Consider the following 22120-nt stretch of genomic DNA (forward strand, 5'->3'; position numbering starts at 1 on the left):
TCCTATCTCTATCCCTCCTTATAGAATAGGTCTGACTGAGTTGAAGCAACTAAAGGATCAGTTGAAAGATCTTCTTAATAAGGGTTTTATTTACCCTAGTATTTCTCTGTGGGGTGCTCTTTTGCTTTTCGTGCATAAGAAGGATAGTTTTCTTCAAATGCATATAGACTATTGGTAGTTAGATAAGGTGACAGTGAAGAATAAGTATCCTCTTCCGATGATTAATGACCTATTTGACCAGCTTCAGGGTGCTAAGTGCTTTTCTAAGATTGATCTCTGGTCGGGTTATCATCAGCTGAAGATTAGGGGGTATGTATTCCCAAGAATGCTTTTCGAACCCGATATGGCCACTATGAGTTCTTGATTATGTCTTTTGAAATGACCAATGTCCCAGCGGCGTTCATGGATCTTATAAATCGATTATTCTGCCAGTTTTTGTACTTATTCATCATTGTGTTTATTAATGGCATCTTGGAATACTCTAAGAGTGAGGAGGATTATGCCAATCACATCTGTATAGTGTTACAGACTCCTAAGGATCAATATTTATATGCTAAGTTCTCGAAGAATGAGTTCTGGTTGAATCTTATAACCTTTTTTAGTCATGTTATTTCTCGTGAGGGGATTATGGTGGATCCATAGAAAATTAAGGCAATTAAGAAGTGGCCTAGACTCACGACTCTAACCGATATTCAGAGCTTCTTGGGTTTAGCTAGGTATTATAGGAGGTTTATAGAGAGTTTCTAATCGATTTTTGCTCCGTTGACTAAGTTGACTCAAAAGAAGGTGAATTTTTTATGGTCCAATGGTTATAAAAGTAGCGTTGAGAAGTTGAAGGATAAGTTGACTTTATATTCGGTTTTGACCCTACCTGAGGGTACTAATGGCTTTGTTATTTATAGTGATGCATCCTTTGTTAGACTAGGTTGTGTTTTGATACAGCATGGTAAGGTTGTGGCATATGTTTCTAGGCAACATAAGGTGCATGAGAAGAATTATCCTACTCACAACTTAGAATTATTGGTTGTGGTTTTACTTTAAAACTTTGGCGTCATTACTTGTGTGGAGTTCATGTTGATATATATTCTGATCATAAGAGTCTACAAGATGTGTTCACTCAGAAGGAGTTGAATCATAGGAAAAGAAGATAGCTTGAGTTGCTTAAGGATTATGATACCAGTCTTTATTATCACTCAAGTAAAGTTAATGTGGTTGTTGATGCTCTTAGTAGATTGTCCATGGGAGCTTATCTCATGTTGATGAGCAGAAACGAGGTTTTTTGAAGGATATTTACCTTTTGTCTAATCTTGGAGTTAGTCTTTTAGACTCTACGGACATAAGTATGATAGAGCAAGATATGGTGAAGTCATCTCTTGGTGTTGAGGTGAAGGAGAAGCGGGTTTTGGATACTATCTTGATGCAGATTTAGAATGATGTAGGTCATCAAAAGGTTATGGCTTTTGATAATGGTGGAGATGGTATCTTGAGGTACCAAGGTAGATTGTGTATTCTCGATATTTATGGGTTGTGAAAGAGGTCTTGGTTGAGGATCATGAGTCGAGGTACATTATGCATCCTAGTCCGATAAAGATGTGTCATGATTTGAAAGAGATCTATTGGTGGAATAACATGAAGAGGAATGTCGCCAATTTTGTGGCCAAGTGTATAGTTTGTCAGCAAGTGAAGCTAGAGCACTTGAAGCCTGGTGGTTTATCTCAAGAGATTGACTTGCCCATGTGGAAGTGGGAAGTAATTAATGTAGAATTCGTTGCTGATCTTTCATGGTGTCGAATCCAGTTTGATTCAATTTGGGTCATCGTGGATAGGATGACTAAGTCTGTCCACTTCTTTCCTGTGAGAACTAATTATTCTACAAAGGATTATCCTAAGATTTTCATTCAAGAGGTCATCAAGTTGCATGGTGCCCCTGTTTCATTATATCTAATCGAGGTACGCAGTTCTCATCTCACTTTTAGCAGTTATTTCCGAAAGGCTTAGGAACTAAGGTAAACCTTAGCACCGTTTTCTATCCTCAAAATGATGGATAAGTGGAGAGGACTATTCAGACTTTGAATGATATGCTAAGGGTCTGTGTGATTGATTTTAGTGGTAGTTGGGTGGATTATTTTCTTATCATCTAGTTTGCTTATAATAATAATTATCACTTGAGTATTGGGATGGCTTTGTTCGAGGCTCTGTATAGCAAGAGATATCGTTCTCCTATTTTGTAGTTCAAAGTTCGTGAGACTAGGTTGTTCAGACCAAACTTGGTTCACCAAGCCATGAAAAAGGTGAAGGTGATTCGAGATAGACTTAAGACTGCTCAGATTCACCAAAAGTCCTAAGAGGATGTAAGGCGTAGGGAATCGGAGCTTGATATTGGTGATTGGGTGTTCTTGAAGATGACTCCCATGAAAAGGGTGATGAAAATTATAAATAAAGGGAAGTTCAGTACCCGGTATGTGCATTCATACTTGATTTTAAGGAGAGCGGCCAATGGGTCTTATGAGTTGGAGTTGCCTTCATATTTAGGTTCTATCCATCCGATGTTCCAAGTTTCGATGTTGAAGAGGTGTGTGGGTGATTCTTCCTTGGTTGTTTCTTTGGAGCGTGTTGGCTTTTTGAATTCCTTGTCCTGTGAGGAAGTCCCAGTAGATATTTTGGATACGCAAGTCCCTCGTTTAAGGACGAAGAGTGTGGCTTCTGTGAAGGTTCTATGGAGGAATCATAAGGTTGAAGAAGTTACTTGGGAGGTTGAAAAGGTCATGAAGTCAAAATATCCATTCTTGTTTCCCGCTTTGGATAATCGTGCTTAAGGTATGCGTATTCCTTAATATCTTTTTTTTTGTCTTTGTTAAATGAAATTATGGTTGCGTTTCTATGTTAAATAGTGCTAATGAATGACTTGACTCGTCATTTAGGGATAAATGATCCTAGGATGGGAGAATGTAACACCCTAGATTTTGGTCCCTACAAAATTCTTGACCTCTGAGCTTACTGCCCAACCTACAACATACATTACGATTCATAAGGTGTCATACGGATCATAGGACCCCAAATTATAGGGTGACCAGTGTGTTATCCAAAGACTCTGACCTGAGTACGACTAGGACATAGGGAGTCGTATGGACTCTTTATGAGACATATGGTACCTTCCATAGCCAAACTGGTTTAGTGTCCAAATGTCTCTTTCCTGACTAAGACTGGACCCCACGAGTCGTAAGGTCCGACTACGAGTCAAAGGTATAAAGTCAACAGTAAGATGGGCCTAAGAAACTGTCTTGACCATGAGTCATGGTGATGACTCGTGACGTGTTCTCACAAGTCGTGAGGTGACCCGTGACGACTAGACATCTTTTTCTGCACTTTCGAGTGGGGGGCATTCTTGTTATTTTCCTTTATCCCCAAATAAAACCCATGTCCATAAAACACCAAAAAGGTTATTTTCATTCTTTCACAAATCAAACACAATTTTTTCTCTCTCAAATCCCTAAGTCAAGAACACCTAGGGTTTCAAAGAGATTGGAAATTAGATCTTCCAAAGGTTGATTTCCCTTCGTAATTCTTGATATCTCAGGCATGTTACTCTTTCCCAAATCTTATTTGTTAAAACATGTGTTTTAAATTGTTATTCAAGTAGTTTTGAATTTTGGCTTTGGAATGTAGGCTGAGGGTTCCGAATGATTGTCTCTTAAATGATGTTCCCATGGTTTATATGTAAATTTTCATGCTTTATTGATTGTTTTGAACTTGTAGGGTGCATAGGAATGGAGAATAAACTAAGGAGTCGTGGATCTTCTCAATTATGTAAATTTTGATGATTGAATTGGTGATAACCTCAACCCGATCTTGTGAAACTTGCTTTGAACATAAGAATATATGCATTGAAAATACCTTTAGAAATATTGCATAACATGAAAGGATAAAGAAATAAATTTGATTAAATGAAAAAAGGGGGTCGTGGCATTCCCTCACACTAGTTTAATGAACAAAAAGGGTCGACGTATTCCCCCAAGTGAATGAAATTGTAACGGCATAATTATAAGCTTGCTATTATGGTTGGTATGACAATACCGACAGTATATGCTTGATGTATATCATGGGTCAATAAAGTAGAATGTGTAAATATTTTAGTTGGACTTTTAGGGGGTTGTGTAGCTAGGCCATGAAAGTGGAGGTCCGGATGGACCAATACTGGAAATCGCATTTACCAGCGTGGGGGTCTAAATGGCCAGGTGTTTAAGCCACCCTTTCTTGATGACCGGATGTTCAAGTCACCCTTGATATATGACTGGGTGTTCAAGTCACCCTTGGTGCACATACACATATGATTATGCTCTAGTTCGTCCAGCTAACACGCACTGTGGCCCTTTCAATAGAGGGAGCTGAGCCCATATAGCCCGTGGGTGCCTTTTATGACGATTAAGCTACACAGTCCAAGATAATGTTTTAAAGTTCATGCTAAGCCTTGTTCCCTATCCCCACATATTATAAATATGCATGTGTAAGGATATGGTTGTGCGCATTGGCTCGAAATGATTTTGTACTGTTATTTCATGGCATTACTTTATCCCCTTCACTGAGTTACATACTAGTGCTCACCCCGCTAACCATCTCTATACATTGTATCCCCACGCAATGCAGGAGCCAGAGACACATCTACTTTTCATGCGCAGTGATGGGATAGATGGGTTATCAGCAGTCAAGTTTAAAATGGTGAGCTTCCATTCTCCGGAAGGGCTATCATTTTAAATTCTTATTTTATTAATGTCTTAGACTACTTCTATTGGATTCTTTTGGCTATTGTCGAAGGCATGTCCCAACTTACATTGCTTTCGGACAATAGAGGATTTGTGAATAACTGTGGATTAGGATGGTTGTTGAAATTCTTAAATTCTTTTGAGTTAGTTGAGTTTTCTATCTCGTTATTTGTTTGTAACTCAACCTATGTTGTTATATATTCGAAATTCATCTACTGCTAGTTGTATTATGTGTTGTTGTGACTACACAAAGGTGGTGGTCTCCGATTCTCGATGGACTGAAGATACTCGTCACGGCCAGTCCCTTGTTCGAGTAGTGACACCATCATTCAACACATTTCCAAACCTCTTGACATAACCACACCACATATTGGCATACCCTTCAAAGTGCGCTATGGCATAGCAACTCTTGTTCTCATCGGTGATATCATTGACTTGAAAGATCCTTTCATAAAAGGACTCCCATGTGAGACAAGATTTGGGATCACTCTCGCCTTTTAAATTCGAAAGACTAACCATAATTGAATTGATACCCACATCATGTTCCCTATTACCTTGTTGGTTTCCTTGATCATAACCTTGGGTTCAGTTTCCCAAGCTTCCTTTTTTATTACCGCCATGTTGGTTTCGTTGATTACAACCTTGGGGTTAATTTTCCCAAGTTTCCTCTACCAATAGGCATCATACAAAATCTTTCTCCTTGACCTTGATAACCTCTTTGATCCGTTGTTCTATCTCCCATTTCACCTACCAATATGTCGTCTTCATTGAATGGTCCAAACTCCTCTTGTTGTTCCTCCCTCTCTTCGTCTTCTATTTGGATGGGTTCGTTTTGGTTAAGGGGTGTTTGAAATAAGGAAATTTGGTTTAGTAGAGGTTGGGGTATTTGGTTTCGAGATTCATCTGATTTTATTTGGTTGAAATGAGGTTGAAGTGGTCGAACCGGATTTTGGTTTTGTGGATATATAGTGTCTTAAGGAATGGGATCATGTTCTTGTATTGGTGGATTGATCATTTGGTGAAAGGTTTTTAGGGAAAAGTGTATGAAGGATTCGGAGCATGCCCACTAGTCGAGGCATGGAAGTGTTGAGGTGTGTATAGGGATAAGTTTAGTTGACCTTCCACGTTATCCGTTCTTCCACCTACGTTGGACACACTTCCTCTAAGTGAACCCGCCTTAAGGTCAAGTGATCCTATCTTAGCGTTCATGGACTCAATTTTTTGGTTGAGAGTTTCAATGGCCACTAAATAACACTTGTTAAGTGGTTTTCCATAGGTTGTGAAGTTTTGCCTTCCATAGACACTGTACCAATGAATAAAGACGCTCATAAAAAAAAACACGTTAGTGTTAGAGAAATTAACCTCACAACTCTTCATACCTTTGTTTACCTCGCACTTGGATCATAATTTTTGATAGATTTATATTCCATGTGGTAGTTGAGTGTCAAGTGCTACTCTTGATCTGATTGGATTCTTGTTTGAAAGACTCAAATTAATGTGTGAGTACTTAAATCAAGAACTAACAACAAAATGAAAAAGAATAAATTTGAAAGAAATAGGATGATGAAAGAATTCGAATGCTAGAACTAATCAACCAACTTAGTAGGCGAATTACTAGTTTTTGAGTTATATTAAGAATTAAGAAATGAATTTAAGAAACAAGAAGTGAAACTAGATGAATCAAACCTGAGCAAAAGTGATATTGGAGAGCTTGAAATGAGGTGGAAGTTTAAATGCAATTGAAGGGGCTTGACCTACGTTTGGGGACCTACTCTAGCAGGTGTGGTGCATGTCCAGCACACCCTGGACGCAGGTGAGCAACTTAGATACTGCTTTGAGATGCTGCATTATCTCAGGTACAGCTGCAACGCACCCCAAGGCAGATGGGGCGCAAGTTGGTTGCGTCAACTTGTTGACCGGGCAATTTTGCCCTCCTAGTGGTCCCCTTTGAACTCTTCTCTTGGAATATCCTTCGAATCCTTTCGAAATGATTTAGTACAAACACTTTTTCACTCTTTTTCTTCCTTTTTTTGGGTCAAACACTCATTCTTGTTGAACTCTTCAACATGAAGAATACCAAGAACACCAACTATTCCGACTTCTTCACTTTAGCTCGAAATGAGTTGAAATTTTGAATCTAGACACTTTTTAACTTTCTAAACTCTTTCCAAACATCGTTTAACTCAAATTCCTCATCAAAAACTTCAATTCTTGCAACCCATATTAAATTCTTCAACCCAAGCTTTCAACAATGATAGAATACTCAATATTGCTCCGATTTAGCTTCAATTTGATTTCTAGACTCCTATAGTGTTAGAAAACAAGAATCTAACACTAGAAACATAAGAAAACACTAGAATCAAAGACTCCACTTTTGACTTAACCCTTAAAACCTGAATATTGAAATTTTTTTTGTGATTTTCAATTTTCTTAAGATAACAAACCCATGATTGACTTCCTAGGAACGAAATCAAGCTCTGCTCTGATATCAAATAATAAAAATCAAATTATGAAAATGAAAGATTGATACAAAAAGTAAATATAATCGATAAAGATGGTAATTAGATACAAGAAGAAGAAGTAATTAAGAACAAAAAAGTATATTAAACTCTGATACCCGCAACTATAATCTTAATGAAACATCAAATTCTTACGGTGACCAAGAGGAAGATGATCTCCCTCAAACCCAACGTTCTAATCCAAGTTTCAGCAAAAGCTTACCAATTCTCCCACTCAATGGAGAAATATTCATCAATAATCAAGCAAATTAAGAAAATAACCTAGGTTCCCAAGTATTTATAGTTTAGGGCTAATTATCACACATTTAGTGGCCCAAAAGTGACTCAGTTGCAAGAAAAGGCCCACAAGCGGATTTGGGGTAGTTGGGGTGCATCCCAGGGGAATTAGATACTATTTTGACCTAAACTTGAAGTTCTAGAGAAGGTCCAAGGTAGATCCAAAGCATCTTGGGCTCATGTCCCTCCCGAGGGGCTTCTAGCTCCGTTTTGTATTCATGCAACTCCTTCAATGATCCTTGATCCAATGTAAGTGCAATCATATTTAAATGACACCCTCTTGATGACAAGAAATATTCTTTAAGTACCTCATTTGAAGCTTCTAAGCTTGGCTTCTAGTAAAAGGCTTAGAGCTAATCCGAATTGTATCAAGGATCTACTGTACAGTGATCGGCATTGCTGCTAAAGAAACTCCAATTAATCTGTACCATGAGTATACCCCCGCTTGGAGTATAATAACTGTAGTATTCGTACAAACCACACATAGTGGTAGGTATCATTGGCCGATCAGAATTAGAAACAAATAATAATGATAACAACTAGGAAAGAAACATGACTTAACTTTAACTCCGATTACTAAAGCACATTAATACAAGTATTACTTCTTACACTTAGTCTCTCTACGAACTACCTAAAATTTTTCACTTTTTTATATCTTTATTCTTGAATAATCCAATCTATCTTACAATGTTCATTTAGCTTATGTAATCTTATCTCTATCCTAGTAACGCTACCTCTATAGGTTTCACTCCATTATTAACTATCACGGTTGCAACAATCAAGACAACTGATAATATCAATAACTTTACAAGAAAGGCATCATAATACACATCATGTATATAACTATATAATAGGGAAACATGAGTTATACATAATTCAGGGCATACCTTATATTCACATTTGGATACAATGCAAAATCACAACCATCAGCATAATTGATCCACTTTAAGGACCACAATATCTCGCCAAATAACCGTTCCACACAAAAAATCACCATGTCTCATTAACATAACTCGATCCGTGGAAGGAACCACCACCAACATTTAAATATAAATACACATTCAATGAAAATAAATTAATGTATGTATGCAATTATGCATATTTCTCTTCGCTTCTCAACTCATCCACAACATCATATTCATACCAATATTGTACCCAATCCATCATAACCAACACATCTATTCATACCAACATGATACTCAATCCATCATAACCAACATATCATATTCATATTGGTGTGGTATTTGATCCTTCACCATTAAATATCATCAACAATGTATATAAAAATGTCAATGCAGTTACTAATTATAAGAAATTCATGAAGGAAAATTGCAAATACACAATTGAAATCAGATGCAAGAAACAATGATCAAAACAGAACTTATAATTAAGGACAATCAGATAATTGCATCTAATAATCTCAAGTATGTCTGAAGGCCTATTTACCACTTGCTCAATTAAGCATTATCAAATCTTACCATAATCAAACTATGTATGAAGACCAATTTAGCAGGTATCTACTCAGGAGTGCATATTCTATCAAGATTGATATTTAAACTCTAATTTATCATCTTATTTATTAACTAATCTGAATCTTTTTTATTCACATTGAATCAGTAATTTAGTTACTATCTAGTAAACCTTTCCTTCAACTCACAACTAAGTTTTCAGACGCTATCTCCTTTAGTCAACTATCCATCTACTTGACTCGATACAACTTACAATTTTTACTAGCGTTATCCACCTTTACACATTTTACTTTCGGAAACTTGCAAAAAATAATCTCGGGTTCTTAAGTTATATCGTTACGTCCTCATAGCATAATCAATCCTCCTAACTATCTTCTAGAAAGCATGCCTCTTGCTTCAAACATACATAATATCGATTTCACCCCTTTTAAAGACATTAGAGACTAGCTTATAGATTAGAAGGTCATTTAATGCTTCTATAATTATTTACATTCACATAATAACTCTATAATTTACCAATTAAGTTATACAGACACAAATATCCATAAAAAAAGCACACAATGATCTTATTATTACATTATTTTTAACTAACTATCATTCTCACCATATTCCACCAATTTTTATACCACAAGTATCGCATCAGCGAAGTATAACAATAATCCATAATAATATTCAAGTATAATTAGATTTTTAATAATTTAATCCATCCAAATATTGTGCTCGAAGGTTTAAGACATGAAATCTTCCAACATTATTATCAAAATTAAGTGAATGTAGCCCAAGTCTACTACAAGTTAATCATAACCTACATCAATTAAAGAGCTCAGAACAAGCAAGCCACATCAAAATAGCTCTTTCCTTTCATTCATGCTGCCATTAGCCCAAATATCTAATCATACAATTATAAGAGTAATTAAGCAATTACGTTTTGAATAATCAAATTTGAAAATTTAGTCCACTAATTCTACCCTTATTCATGCTCTAAAACATTATCCAAATGCCAATTACCCATTAAAAGATCTATCACATTCAACTCATCTCCATTAATGGAGTTTCAAAGCTAAGGCTTCATTTTTGTAGAATTCAAGATCCTCAACCACTATAAGAAAAATATTTATTACCTGGGGATTTTCATAGGGATAATGTGGTAAACTCCCAAGTAATTTGATTACCTACCAATTTTCTTATCAATTAGAATCCAAAGGAAATACCTTCGTAAGTAATTATTACCTGCGGATTTATAAAATCCCTAGGCAATTTAGCTGCAAAAATAAATCGACAGATAATTATTACCTGTGGATTCATAAAATTTTTAGGTAATTTAGTTGCGAAAATAAATTTGTAGGTACGTTATTTGTGAATTTATTTGCTATTAACTATCAAAATTTTGCATGAGTTTTTGTATAAAATTTCATAAAAAAAAAAAGATTTTAGCTATGAAATTTCATGAAAAATTCATAAATTATTCACCACGAAGATTCCTAAGTAAATTCGAAGAAAATTTAGAAGTGAAAATCATTAATTAACAAATGAAAATTTCTTGCGAATATTTATGGAACTATTTCACAAGAAAATTCGTATTAAAATGCCCTAAGAAAATCTGCAAGAAAAAATTTTCTCAAAAAAAATCATAAATATTTAGCATATACATCCCCATGAAAATTCTCAAGTAATAATTCACACGTAAATTACTAGAAACATTTCACAATTAGTCAAAAATATATTCAAAACCTTCAATAATTCTCAAAAAAACATCATTCAATACAAGTCTAATATAAACCATTACAGCTAACAAAAAACATAATTCAAAACATCCACATCAATAATGTATGATTCTTAAATGGTCCAAAATAAAATATTTCAAACTTGAACCCTCAATAAAACTATCAACCATCATGGTCAGAATCACTTTCATTCTCATAAAACTTGGTTGTCTTCTTGAGATGGGTGTTCGTCATTTGAAGATGATTTCTTGTATGCATGCTTCATCAACAAGTCCAGTTCTTTTCTCATCCTCCTTCCACAATTGATGCACTTTGAGCAATTAATATTTCTTGTTTCTTTCTTTCAATCTCATTCTGCATAAGAATATGTTAATTCAGTCCATAAAAAGTGATAAAAATACATCATTATCATAAATTATATGAAATTACAGTACTAAATAAAATCATAACAATCAACAAATATAAACATGTATATATTAGCATATAAAGCATCATAAACTCAAAGTTGATTTTTCAAATTATTGTGACTATTGTTATGACTTGTCCTATTAAAATAACATAGGATGAAATTAGAAAAATAAGAGAACAAGAGGAAAGGTTCAAGTGGGGCCATGTATTTAACACTTAATGTGAAGAAAAATCTTTTTTTATTTGTTAAAACTCCGAACCTGGTCAAATGGATTATACAAGATAAACTGCAATAGATTATACATTGTCAGGTATACTGCAATGGATTATACAAGAAGAGTTACTCAATGAGAAATTCTCAAAGCAGAGATCTTTTCATATAACCAAACATATTTATTTTGTAACTATACTTTATTATTTTCAAGTTATTAGTACACATTTCAAGTGACTATACATAACTGTTTTAAAGTCACTAGTTTGCAATTTCAAGTAACTATGCTTAATCATTTTCAAATCACTACACTTAATAATTTTCAAATAACTTATTCACATTTTAAGTCACTAGTACACATTTCAAGTCTCTACACTTGAACCATTTTCAAATAGCCAATTGACACTTTAAGTCACTATACTTAGAGGAGAACCCAAAATTTGAAGTCTGTGGGTGCACCGGTGTTGTCAAAAGTGCGCATAAGCCTTTAAGCGAGATTCAAAATGTGATGAGCGAGCGCCTCGCTTAAAGTGGACTTTAGGTTCTAATTTTTAAGACATACTTTTCCTTGTCAATGAGACTTTTCTGAAGAGACAAACGCTAAACAATTGATATTTCATTTTATCAAAAAAATTAATTTTTTTGTTCATATATTCGTCATTCATGTTTATATTATTAGTCTTGGAATAGACATATATTTATATATTTTTTTCCTTTATGCTTTTTTTTTTGGTTAAATCTCACTCTTTATTTATACTTTGTGATTAAACACAATGGACCTTGAAGCTTTTTTGCCCCTTTTGCTTTTGATAATACTGTGGTGCATCAACATTATCTTAACGTAGACGTTAGCAAAACTTTCAATGTCGATTAAGGGATATTATCATATTTGATTGGTCGCTAATGGTATAACAGTACTGAAAAAATAAATATATAGAACAAATCTGAGTTCTAAGATAATAACCTTACTTTCTTACAATATGAAGGTCAACTAATATGTTGAGTTTTAACTTTTATGAACCATCAATTGTGGTAGCTTAATGTTCAAGGTGGATTCACCAGTTATGTTTAAGTAATATGTTAAAGTTTTAACTTTTATGAACCATCAATTGCGGTAGCTTAATGGTCAAGGTGGATTCACCATACAGGGTCGCGGGTTCGAATCCCATCCCAGTACAATAATTTTGATGTTATAAATTTATTAGTAGCCTTTAAATAATTAAATAAAGCTAAAAAGGATGTGCGGCCCCAGACTCGATCCATGGTTGCGTGGGTGATACAGCTGACTTCAACCAACGCACCAAGGTGCACTTCCGTTATTGTTTGGGTGCACTATTAACTATATCCCAATTTCTCAAGGTATATATACTTATATACACATAATTTTTTTCGACGTTAACAGGTGCACGTGCACCCCCATGGATACATGTAGGTCCGCCTCTGACTATACTTAACCATTTTCAAGTAACTACATTTAACCATTTTCAAGTCACTGCACTTGACCATTTTCAAGTAACTAATTCACATTTCAAGTCACTTCACTTAATTATTTTCAAGTCACTAGTACACATTTCAAGTTACTACACTTGACCATTTTCAAATAATTAATTTACATTTCAAGTCACTATACTTGACCATTTTCAATACTTCACATTGCAAATAATTATACTTAACCATTTTCAAGTAATTACTTCACATTTCAAATAACTATACTTAATCATTTTCAAGTCACTACACTTAATCATTCATTTCAAATCACTATACTTAACCACTTTCAAGTAACTAATTCACATTTCAAGTAACTACACTGAACCATTTTCAAGTCACTAGTACACATTTTAAGTCACTATACTTAACCATTTTCAAGTAACTACACTTAACTATTTGCAAGTCACTAGTACACATTTCAAGTCACTATACTGAATCATTTTAAAGTCACAAGTATACATTTCAAGTAACTACACTTAATCATTGTCAAGTCACAACAACAACAAACCCAATGTATTCCTACATAATGAGGTCGGGGGAGGGTAAGATGTACGCAGTCCATACCACTACCTCTGGAGAAGTAGCAAGGTTGTTTCTGATAGACCCCCGGCTCAAGATAAGATAAGTCATCAAAAATGTACACAAAGCATGGAACAATATGACATGACATGACATAAATACGCCACCTATAAGGAGTAGTAAACAAAGAATAGTAAGCAATCGTAATGCAGCATAACAAGAATACTGCATCGGCCAAGTAAAGCCCTATCCTACCTACCAAAAAAGTCACTAGCCTTCTATCCTAATACGTGTCATCAAGATTTTCCTATCTAGGGTCATGTCCTCAGTAAGCTGTAACTGCTCCATGTCCTGCCTAATCACCTCTCTGCGGTATTTCTTCGGCCTACCCCTGCCCCGCCTGAAACCATCCAAAGTAAGTCTCTCACACCTACAAACCTGAGCATTCGTGCCCCTCCTCATCATATGTTCGAACCATCTCAAACAAACCTCCCCATCTTGTCCTCCACCGAAGCCACACCAACCTTATCTCGAATAGTTTCATTTCGAACCCTATCCCCCTAGTAAGCCAACACATCCAGCGCAACATCCGTATTTCCGCCACCTTTAGTTTTTGAATGTGTGAATTCTTGACAGGTCAACACTCCGCTCCATACAACATGGCCGGATGGACTGCCACCCTATAAAATTTGCCTTTAAGCTTGGGCGGCACCTTCTTATCACACAACACCCCCGAGACGAGCTTCCACTTCATCCATCCAGCCCCGATCCGGTGAGAGACATCCTCGTCAATCTCACCATTCCCCTGAATCATGGCCCCTAAGTACTTGAAACTATCCCTCTTACACACCACCTGAGAATCCAACCTTACTACCACCTTGTCCACCTCCCTCGAGACATTAAACTTACATTAAAAAATATTCAATCTTGCTCCTACTTAACCTGAACCCTTTAGACTCAAGGGTCTGTCTCCACACCTCTAATTTATCATTCATGCCTCCCTGAGTCTCGTCAATTAAAACCACATCGTCTGCAAAAAGCATACACCAGGGCACCTCGCCTTGGATACGCCGCGTCAACACATCCATAACCAAAGCAAACAAAAATGGGCTAAAAGTAGATCCCTGATGCAACCCTGTCAAGATCGAAAAATATTCTGAATCGCTTCCCGCCATCCTCACCTGGGTCTTAGCTCCATCATACATGTCCTTGATCGCTCTGGTATACGCTACCTGGACCCCACTCACCTCCAAGCATCTCCAAAGGACTTCTCTAGGGACTTTGTCATATACCTTCTCCAAATTGATAAACATCATGTGCAGGTCCTTCTTTCTTTCCCTGTACTATTCCACTAGTCTCCGCACTAGGTGAATTGCCTCCGTCGTCAAGCGCTCAGGCATAAATCTAAACTGGTTCTCCAAAATAGATACAATCCTCTTCAACCTCCACTCGACCACTCTCTTCCAAATCTTCATCGTGTGGCACAATAACTTAATACCCCTATAGTTATTGCAACTCTGAAAGTCACCCTTATTCTTATACAGAGGGATCATAGTACTCCATCTCCAGGCCTCAAGCATTTTCGCCGGCTTGAAAATATCGTTGAATAAATCCGTCAACCACCTCAAACCAACCTCGCCAAAAAACTTCCAAAAATCCACGGGGATATCATCAGGCCCCATCGCCCTACCCCTTCGCATCCTGTAAAGTGCCTCTCTAACCTCTTCCGCCTTAAAACGTCTACAATAACTAAAATCACGACACTCCTCCGAATGTTCCAGCTCACCCAACTTAATAACTCCCTCCCATTCATCATTCAAAAGCCTATGAAAATACGACTGCCACCTTTTTTTAATATGACCATCCTTTACCAAAATTCTACCATCCTCCCCTTAATGTACTTCACCTAGTCTAGGTCACGGCCCTTTATCTCCCTAGACTTAGCCAATCTAAACAACCTTTTTCCTCTCCTTTCTCTTCTAACCCCACATACAAGCTCTCAAATGCTGCTGTAACGGCAAGCTTAGCCTCCTTCCTTGCTAGCTTGTACTCCTCCCTAAAAACCCGCTTCTCTTCATCATCCTTACTCTCAACCAACTTTGCATGTGCCCCCTTCTTAGTCTCCACTTTTTTCTTTACTTCATCACTCCACCACCAATCCCCCCAATCCCCTATATGGTGCCCGGTCTGGCCCTTAGACACACCCAAAACCTTGCTAGCAGTCTCTTTGATGCACCTAGCCGCCCTATCCCACCTATCATCTATGTTTCCTCTACGCTCCCACACCCTCATACCAGTCAACTTCTTCCCTATCTCTTGCGTATTCACTGGCATCAAGTTGCCCTACCTAATTCTCGGTCAGCCCTCATCACCCCTACTCTTCTTACCCTTCTTTATTCCTAAGTCCATCACCAAGAGTCTATGCTAAGTCGAAAGATTCTCACTCAGAATGACCTTACAGTCCTTACACAACCCCCTATCCTCTTTCCTAAGAAGTAAAAAGTCAATTTGGGTCTTGGCTATCACGCTTTAAAAGACCTCGCAAATTCCAACAGCGCAGCTCCCTCTTCATTTCTCTCCCCAAAACCAAAACCACCATGCACATCGTCAAAGCCTCCCGGAAATGCCCCGATGTGTCCATTAAAATCCCCTGCTACAACAATCTTCTCAAAGCTAGGCATGTCGCTAACCAAAGCATCCAAGTCCTCTCAAAAACAAACATAATAGACATCAGCCTATCACTAATCCTCTTCACCTCCACTACCTGCCCTCTAAGCTCTTCATCTACTAAGATGCCAACTCTATTCCTACGACTCTCACTTTCAGAGTACCTAAGCTTGTAACCATCCACATCACTAGCCTTAGACCCTACCCACTTAGTCTTCTGGACACACGCTATATTGATCCTCCTCTTTCTAAGAATCTTTACCAGCTCTATGGACTTTCCCTGGAGAGTCCCTATATTCCAAGACCCAACCCTCAGCCTATCAATTCTAGCGACACGCCCTCCTCTATTGCCCTTAACGCCATACCTAGCCCCTACTCCTCCACCTGCCCTACTCTCATCCCCCACCCCCAACATAGCCCCCACCCCGACCCCAACCCTAGCCCCTTCGAATATGACCCTATTCTACCATCAACAACCACAGCCACTACACCAAGAAAATAACAACCGCGATAGTAATAACAAAAACAGGGATACAAAGCAATGACAGGAAAAACAAGGCACACGCGACATAGATGTAATGAACAAGCAACAGTCAATCCCACAAATTAGAAGCGTTCAGGAGATGAAATAATCAAATAATCAGGGAAAGTAGGGAAAGTAGACGAGCAGGATAATGCACAAAAATTAAGTCGTCGAAAGTAGCTAAAGTATGAAACACCAGAAGGAAAATACAAAGCAACGACAGGAAATAAGGCACACGCAAAGCGGATGGGATAAGCAAGAAAAAGTCAATCCCATAAATTAAAAATTCAAGAGAATTCAATAGATGTAAAGAAATGAAATAAGCAGTAAAGGTAGAAGGAACGAGAAAAAAATAATGCAACGTAACTAAAAGAAATTAGTGGTTTAGATGTCACCTGTATAGTCCTGTGTGCTGTTGGTTAGGTTTCCGGTAAATGGGTCACCGAAACAAGCCCGCCAGTGAGTCGCCGGAGTAACCTTGCCGAAACTGGGTGCTGGCTCGTCTGCTTACCAACCTGCTCTGCCAATGCTGCCACTCTTACCCTTCTTCAGAAATGAGTCGAGCCGACGGAACCCTAAGGTCGCCGGCGATAGCCGTGTCTAGGAGGCAGAGGAGGAAAGGAGAGAGAAGAGAGTAGAGACGGGGATGGGGAGATCTTGGGAAGAGAGGATCGTGGGAGAGAGAGCCCTTACCTATTACCAACATAGCTACGTCGTCGTCGGAGACAGCACCGACCGTTGGAGGCCAGTGACATAGGGGTGGCTGGGGTCAGTGAACGTTAAGAAAAGAGAGAGAGAATGTTCAGAGAGAGAGAGGTGGTACTGTTTAAACACAAATTAAACAATTTACTGTTAAAATCAAAATGTTCATAAAAAGTTTTGCCAATCATTGTCAAGTCACAAGTTCACAATTCAAATGACTACACTTAACCATTTTCAAGTAACTAATTCACATTTCAAGTAACTAAACCATTTTCAAGTCACTACTACACACTTCAAATCACTACACTTAACCATTTTCAAATAACTAATTTACATTACAAGTCACTACACTTAATAACATTCTCAAGTCACTAATGCACATTTCAAATCACTACACTTGACTATTTTCAATTAATTAAGTCACATTTCAAGTCACTATATTTAATCATTTTCAAGTAATTATATATCTATGCTACATTCCATCAAAACACACTTAAACATAATTTTCAAGTACCTAAATTTAAAACACAAATCACTAATTCATAATTCAAGTAACTACACTTAAACAACTTTTAAGTCCCTAATTCACTTCACAAGTTACTAATTCCCCTTTCAAGTACCTACACTTACACATTCTCAAGTCACTAATTCACTCCTCAAGTGACCACACTTTAGTAAATTGAAAACACAAGATCACCTTTCAAGTACCTACACTTACACATTTTCAAGTCGCTAATTCACTTATCAAATGACCACACGTTACTAAATTCAAAACAAAAGTTCACATTTCAAGTACCTAAATTCAAAACAAAAGTTCACATTTCAAGTACCTAAATTCAAAACACAAGTAATTATTTCATAATTCAAGAAACAATATATTGAATTATCAAGATTCAGGGTTGAAAATTACAGTAAGTGATATCAGATTAAGTGATTATTAACTCCACTATCCTATGGGTCCTGCATCATCACGATGTACCCTTTTCTTTAATAAGTACATCAACATGAAATCATAAATCAATTTACAGATATGCAGCTGTCTACATATATAATCAGATAATTTCAGCCCCTATCGTGCATTAGCCCTAAATCTCAAGACTCAACAAGATACTTTTTGTAAGAATTTCAGTAAGATACTTTGAAAAACAGATCTAAATAATATCAATTGTTGGATAGATATACAATAATTTTATGGCTAGAAATGTACTACATAAAAACTCAAAACGCCATATTGGGAGAGGCTCATTTTGGGATATCAAAAATCTATGATAAACCCAGAGGAGATGTCAAATCTCCCTGTCTAGTTCAAACTGCTACAACCAACAGCATACATATTGAACTATACAGTACCCAATAACCCGTTGACTTCATGATCATTAGGACATCTGAGAGGTTCTGAGAAAATAAGGTACCACTACCGATCTCACGCATTTATCTATCAAATATATGAAACAGTTCTCATCTCGGAAACATCGGAAGACTTGTTTTTGTTTAATGGTAAGAAAATTCAAGGGTGAAGTTTTCAGCTTGAAATAAATTATAAATTGTCAAAAAGTAGAAAAAGGGTAACTTACATTGTTAAGTTGCTGTTAGCAAAAGGCACCTGTTCATTCAAGAGCAAAGTTATGCTTGCTAAAAACAAACCAGTTGGTTGTTTGCCTCAAATTTGTATTTTCCTTTCTGTAAATTGGACCTTCAGAATGTGTAGATAGAAGGAAGAGGTCTGCAATGGAGAGAAAATTAGGCAAAGTATAGGGGCACTTATTGCTTCATCACATACCAAAGCAACTCTAACTTCTCAATATCAGAAACGGGCACAACAAAGAGTAATAAGTTTTCAAATGTCAGCAATAAAAAGTGATTTATCCATACTATACTATGACTTGGCTATAGAAACTAGACCGACCCTCTCAACTATAGATCATCCATAACCAACAGTTTACAAACTCAAAACCATTAACAAGTGAAAATGACGTTAATACTCACAACAGTGCTTTCGTGGGTTGTTGGCTCGACTGGTGGAGTCGTCGGTGGGGTGAGGGAGAGGAGAGGCGTCGGAGTAGCGGCAGCGTCGGCGGTGCGGTTAGCCGGAGAAGGAGAAATGGGCGGCTGTAATGGTGGAGTTTAGAGAGAGAACAAAGCGTAGGGAGAGAGAAGGAAGTGCGGTTGTTGTTGGTAAAAAATGGTTAGGGTTTGGTTTTTGGTATGTTAAAAAGGGAAGAGATGGATAATCAATCTCAGCTATTGATTAATTTGATCTATAGCTGAGATTTAAAGTTATAAGATATTTAAAATTGGACCATAATTGAATTGAAGAGTTAAAATAAATTTAAGTGGACAAAATCTAGGTTAAAATTATCATAAATTGACAAAATTAAGTTAAAAATAAATAAATTGAGAAAACTAAATAAACAAATAATAAAAAAGGGATTGCTATGATAAAAATAAATAATAATAATAATAATAATAAATAAATAATGTATTTGTTAATTGTGAGTGTGCATATGATAAATATTAATAAAATTATGTAAAATAAATAAATAAATAAATAAAATATTGTATTTGAATTAATAAATTATAAAAAATTATAATAAAAAATAATTTATATATTTTTAAATCATAGGTGAGACACGTTGTTAATTGTATTATACAATAATAATGTGTAAAAATATTAATGTTTGAAATTAAAGAATTTTGATAACATAGTAGCCTTAGAGAGCATTGGAGGGTCAAAATTAGATGTGAATAGCAGCTGAAATTAGATAGTATCGGAAGGTAAAAATTAAATATGAATAGCAGTTGAAACAAACATGTTATAAATGTCTATTTTATTTTTTTTATTAAATATTTTTATATGTAAATATTTATAATAATTAATTAGGAGGTAATATAGTAAAATCACGAAATAGTTGAAGAAGGTGAAGAAGTAGGATAGGAATGTCGACGACACCTATTTTACGTGTATTTGGGTAGAGGTGTTAGTTAATCTTGAATTACTTATCCGCCACTGATCACCATTAATTTCTCGATCTCAATAACGAGTCAAGCTAAGATTGATGATCAGCTCAAATACATCTTTGATATCATATTCAGCTGCGTGATCAGCTCGTGTGAGCTTTACAAGTATTTGTAAAATTAAGTCAAGCTAAGGTTTATACAACTCGAATAAATATCAATTCTGACTAAAATTGATATTAATTGAATAAATATTAGGCTAGACATTACATAAGTTGGGCAAATTAAATTGACTTAGTTTGTTATTTAATAAATGTAATAATAATAATAATAATAATAATAATAATAATAATAATAATAATAATAGACAGGTTGTTTCCAATAGATCCTCAGTTCAAGAAAAATAATTTGAAGTTGTCCAATTTCAAGAAAAATATTAGTGAAAATTGATTTAATATTGATCGTTGATCAAATATGATGAACGATTGAGATTAGAATTGAGGAGATCAGTCAAATTGGGATTAGATATGGGTTAAAAAAATGAATTGAGGATTTCGATTGAGTCAAATTAAACTTAATTGACACAAATTGAGTAAAAATTGGCTAAAATTTAAATAAATTAGGAAAATTGAATTGAATTAGGTTGATATTTAATAAATATATTAACTATATAAAATTAATATTAATAAATCAATGAAATTATTATTTTTAATAATTGAGTAGACTACTATTTAGTAAATCTAGGAAAGTCGTAATAATAAAGTCGTAACAACAATAACAACAAAAATAGACAATTTTGTAAATTATTGGCATGTATACTTGTGGAAATGATTTAATAAATATAGTAACTATATAAATTAATATAAATATAAATTATTTGTTAATTAGTTAGCACAATAGTTCGCAACAAAAGCGACGGATATTAAGACTCGATATAAATGAAATAATAACATAATATAATAACAAGAAAAATAATAAGACTTGATATAAATTTGGTTTTAAAATGAATCAAATTGAATTCAAAAATCAATTAAAATTGACATCAATTAGATATAAGGTTGGCTAGAATTTAAATAAAATTAAGAAGATAATTGAATGGACTTAGATTGCTACTTAATAATAATAATAATAATAATAATAATAATAATAATAATAATAATAAATAAATAAATAAATAAATATTGATCAATAGATGGGATCTAAAGATTAAGTATTTGGTTTAAAAAATTGAATGAAATTTGAAATTGAGTTCAATTGGACACAATTTGGGCTAGTATTATAATAAATTAGATAAAATTAAGCTAAAATTATTATAAATTGGCAAAATCAGGGTAAAAAATAAATAAATTAGAAAAAAATAAATTGACTAAGGCTTCGGATTAATACAATAATAATAATAATAGAAAAATAAATAATATAATTATTCTCAAATTAATTATGAATAAATTGTGTAAATAAAAATACTGCACATAATATATTACTTTAAAATCAACGATAACAATAATTCGAAATAGACACTATAAATTATGAATATAAAATTTAAAATTGTTGATAATACATTTGTGATACCATCTATGTCAATAAACTAATTTTAATTTCTTGAGTATTTTTTTTTTATAATACGTGTCCACCGAGTTAATGTCTAATTTCTTTTTATCTTATGTTTTTTATTCTTCAAGTTTATCCTTTTTCTATTTAAATTTTTCAAGTCACAAAAATCCTACGTAAATTCCCAAGAAATAATTTCAGCTAAATTTGAAGCAACATAATCCCCCAGTAATTTTCCAATTAATAATTTCGTAGGTAAATCCCCAAGAAATAATTTCAGCTAACTTTGTAGCAACACATCTCTCAATAATTTTCCAAGTAATAATTTCGCGGGTAAATCCCCAAGAATAA

The 22120-nt window shown here is 35.2% G+C and overlaps 1 long non-coding RNA gene across 2 annotated transcripts; it reads right to left on the reverse strand.

Moving 5' to 3' along the window:
• Window positions 1-10724: 10724 nt before the first annotated feature.
• Window positions 10725-19494, reverse strand: LOC124888052. Of its 2 annotated transcripts, XR_007045936.1 has the most exons (4): window positions 19253-19494; window positions 18841-18989; window positions 16960-17327; window positions 10725-11102 (listed from the first exon to the last, which is right to left on the reverse strand). It is a non-coding gene; the product is annotated as an uncharacterized LOC124888052 (long non-coding RNA). The 2 variants fall into 2 exon arrangements; XR_007045935.1 differs by lacking the exon at window positions 16960-17327 and having other exon boundaries at window positions 19253-19490.
• Window positions 19495-22120: the final 2626 nt, after the last annotated feature.

Source organism: Capsicum annuum, chromosome 10 (genome assembly GCF_002878395.1).
Source record: "Capsicum annuum cultivar UCD-10X-F1 chromosome 10, UCD10Xv1.1, whole genome shotgun sequence".
In the NCBI taxonomy this organism is placed as follows: domain Eukaryota; kingdom Viridiplantae; phylum Streptophyta; class Magnoliopsida; order Solanales; family Solanaceae; genus Capsicum; species Capsicum annuum.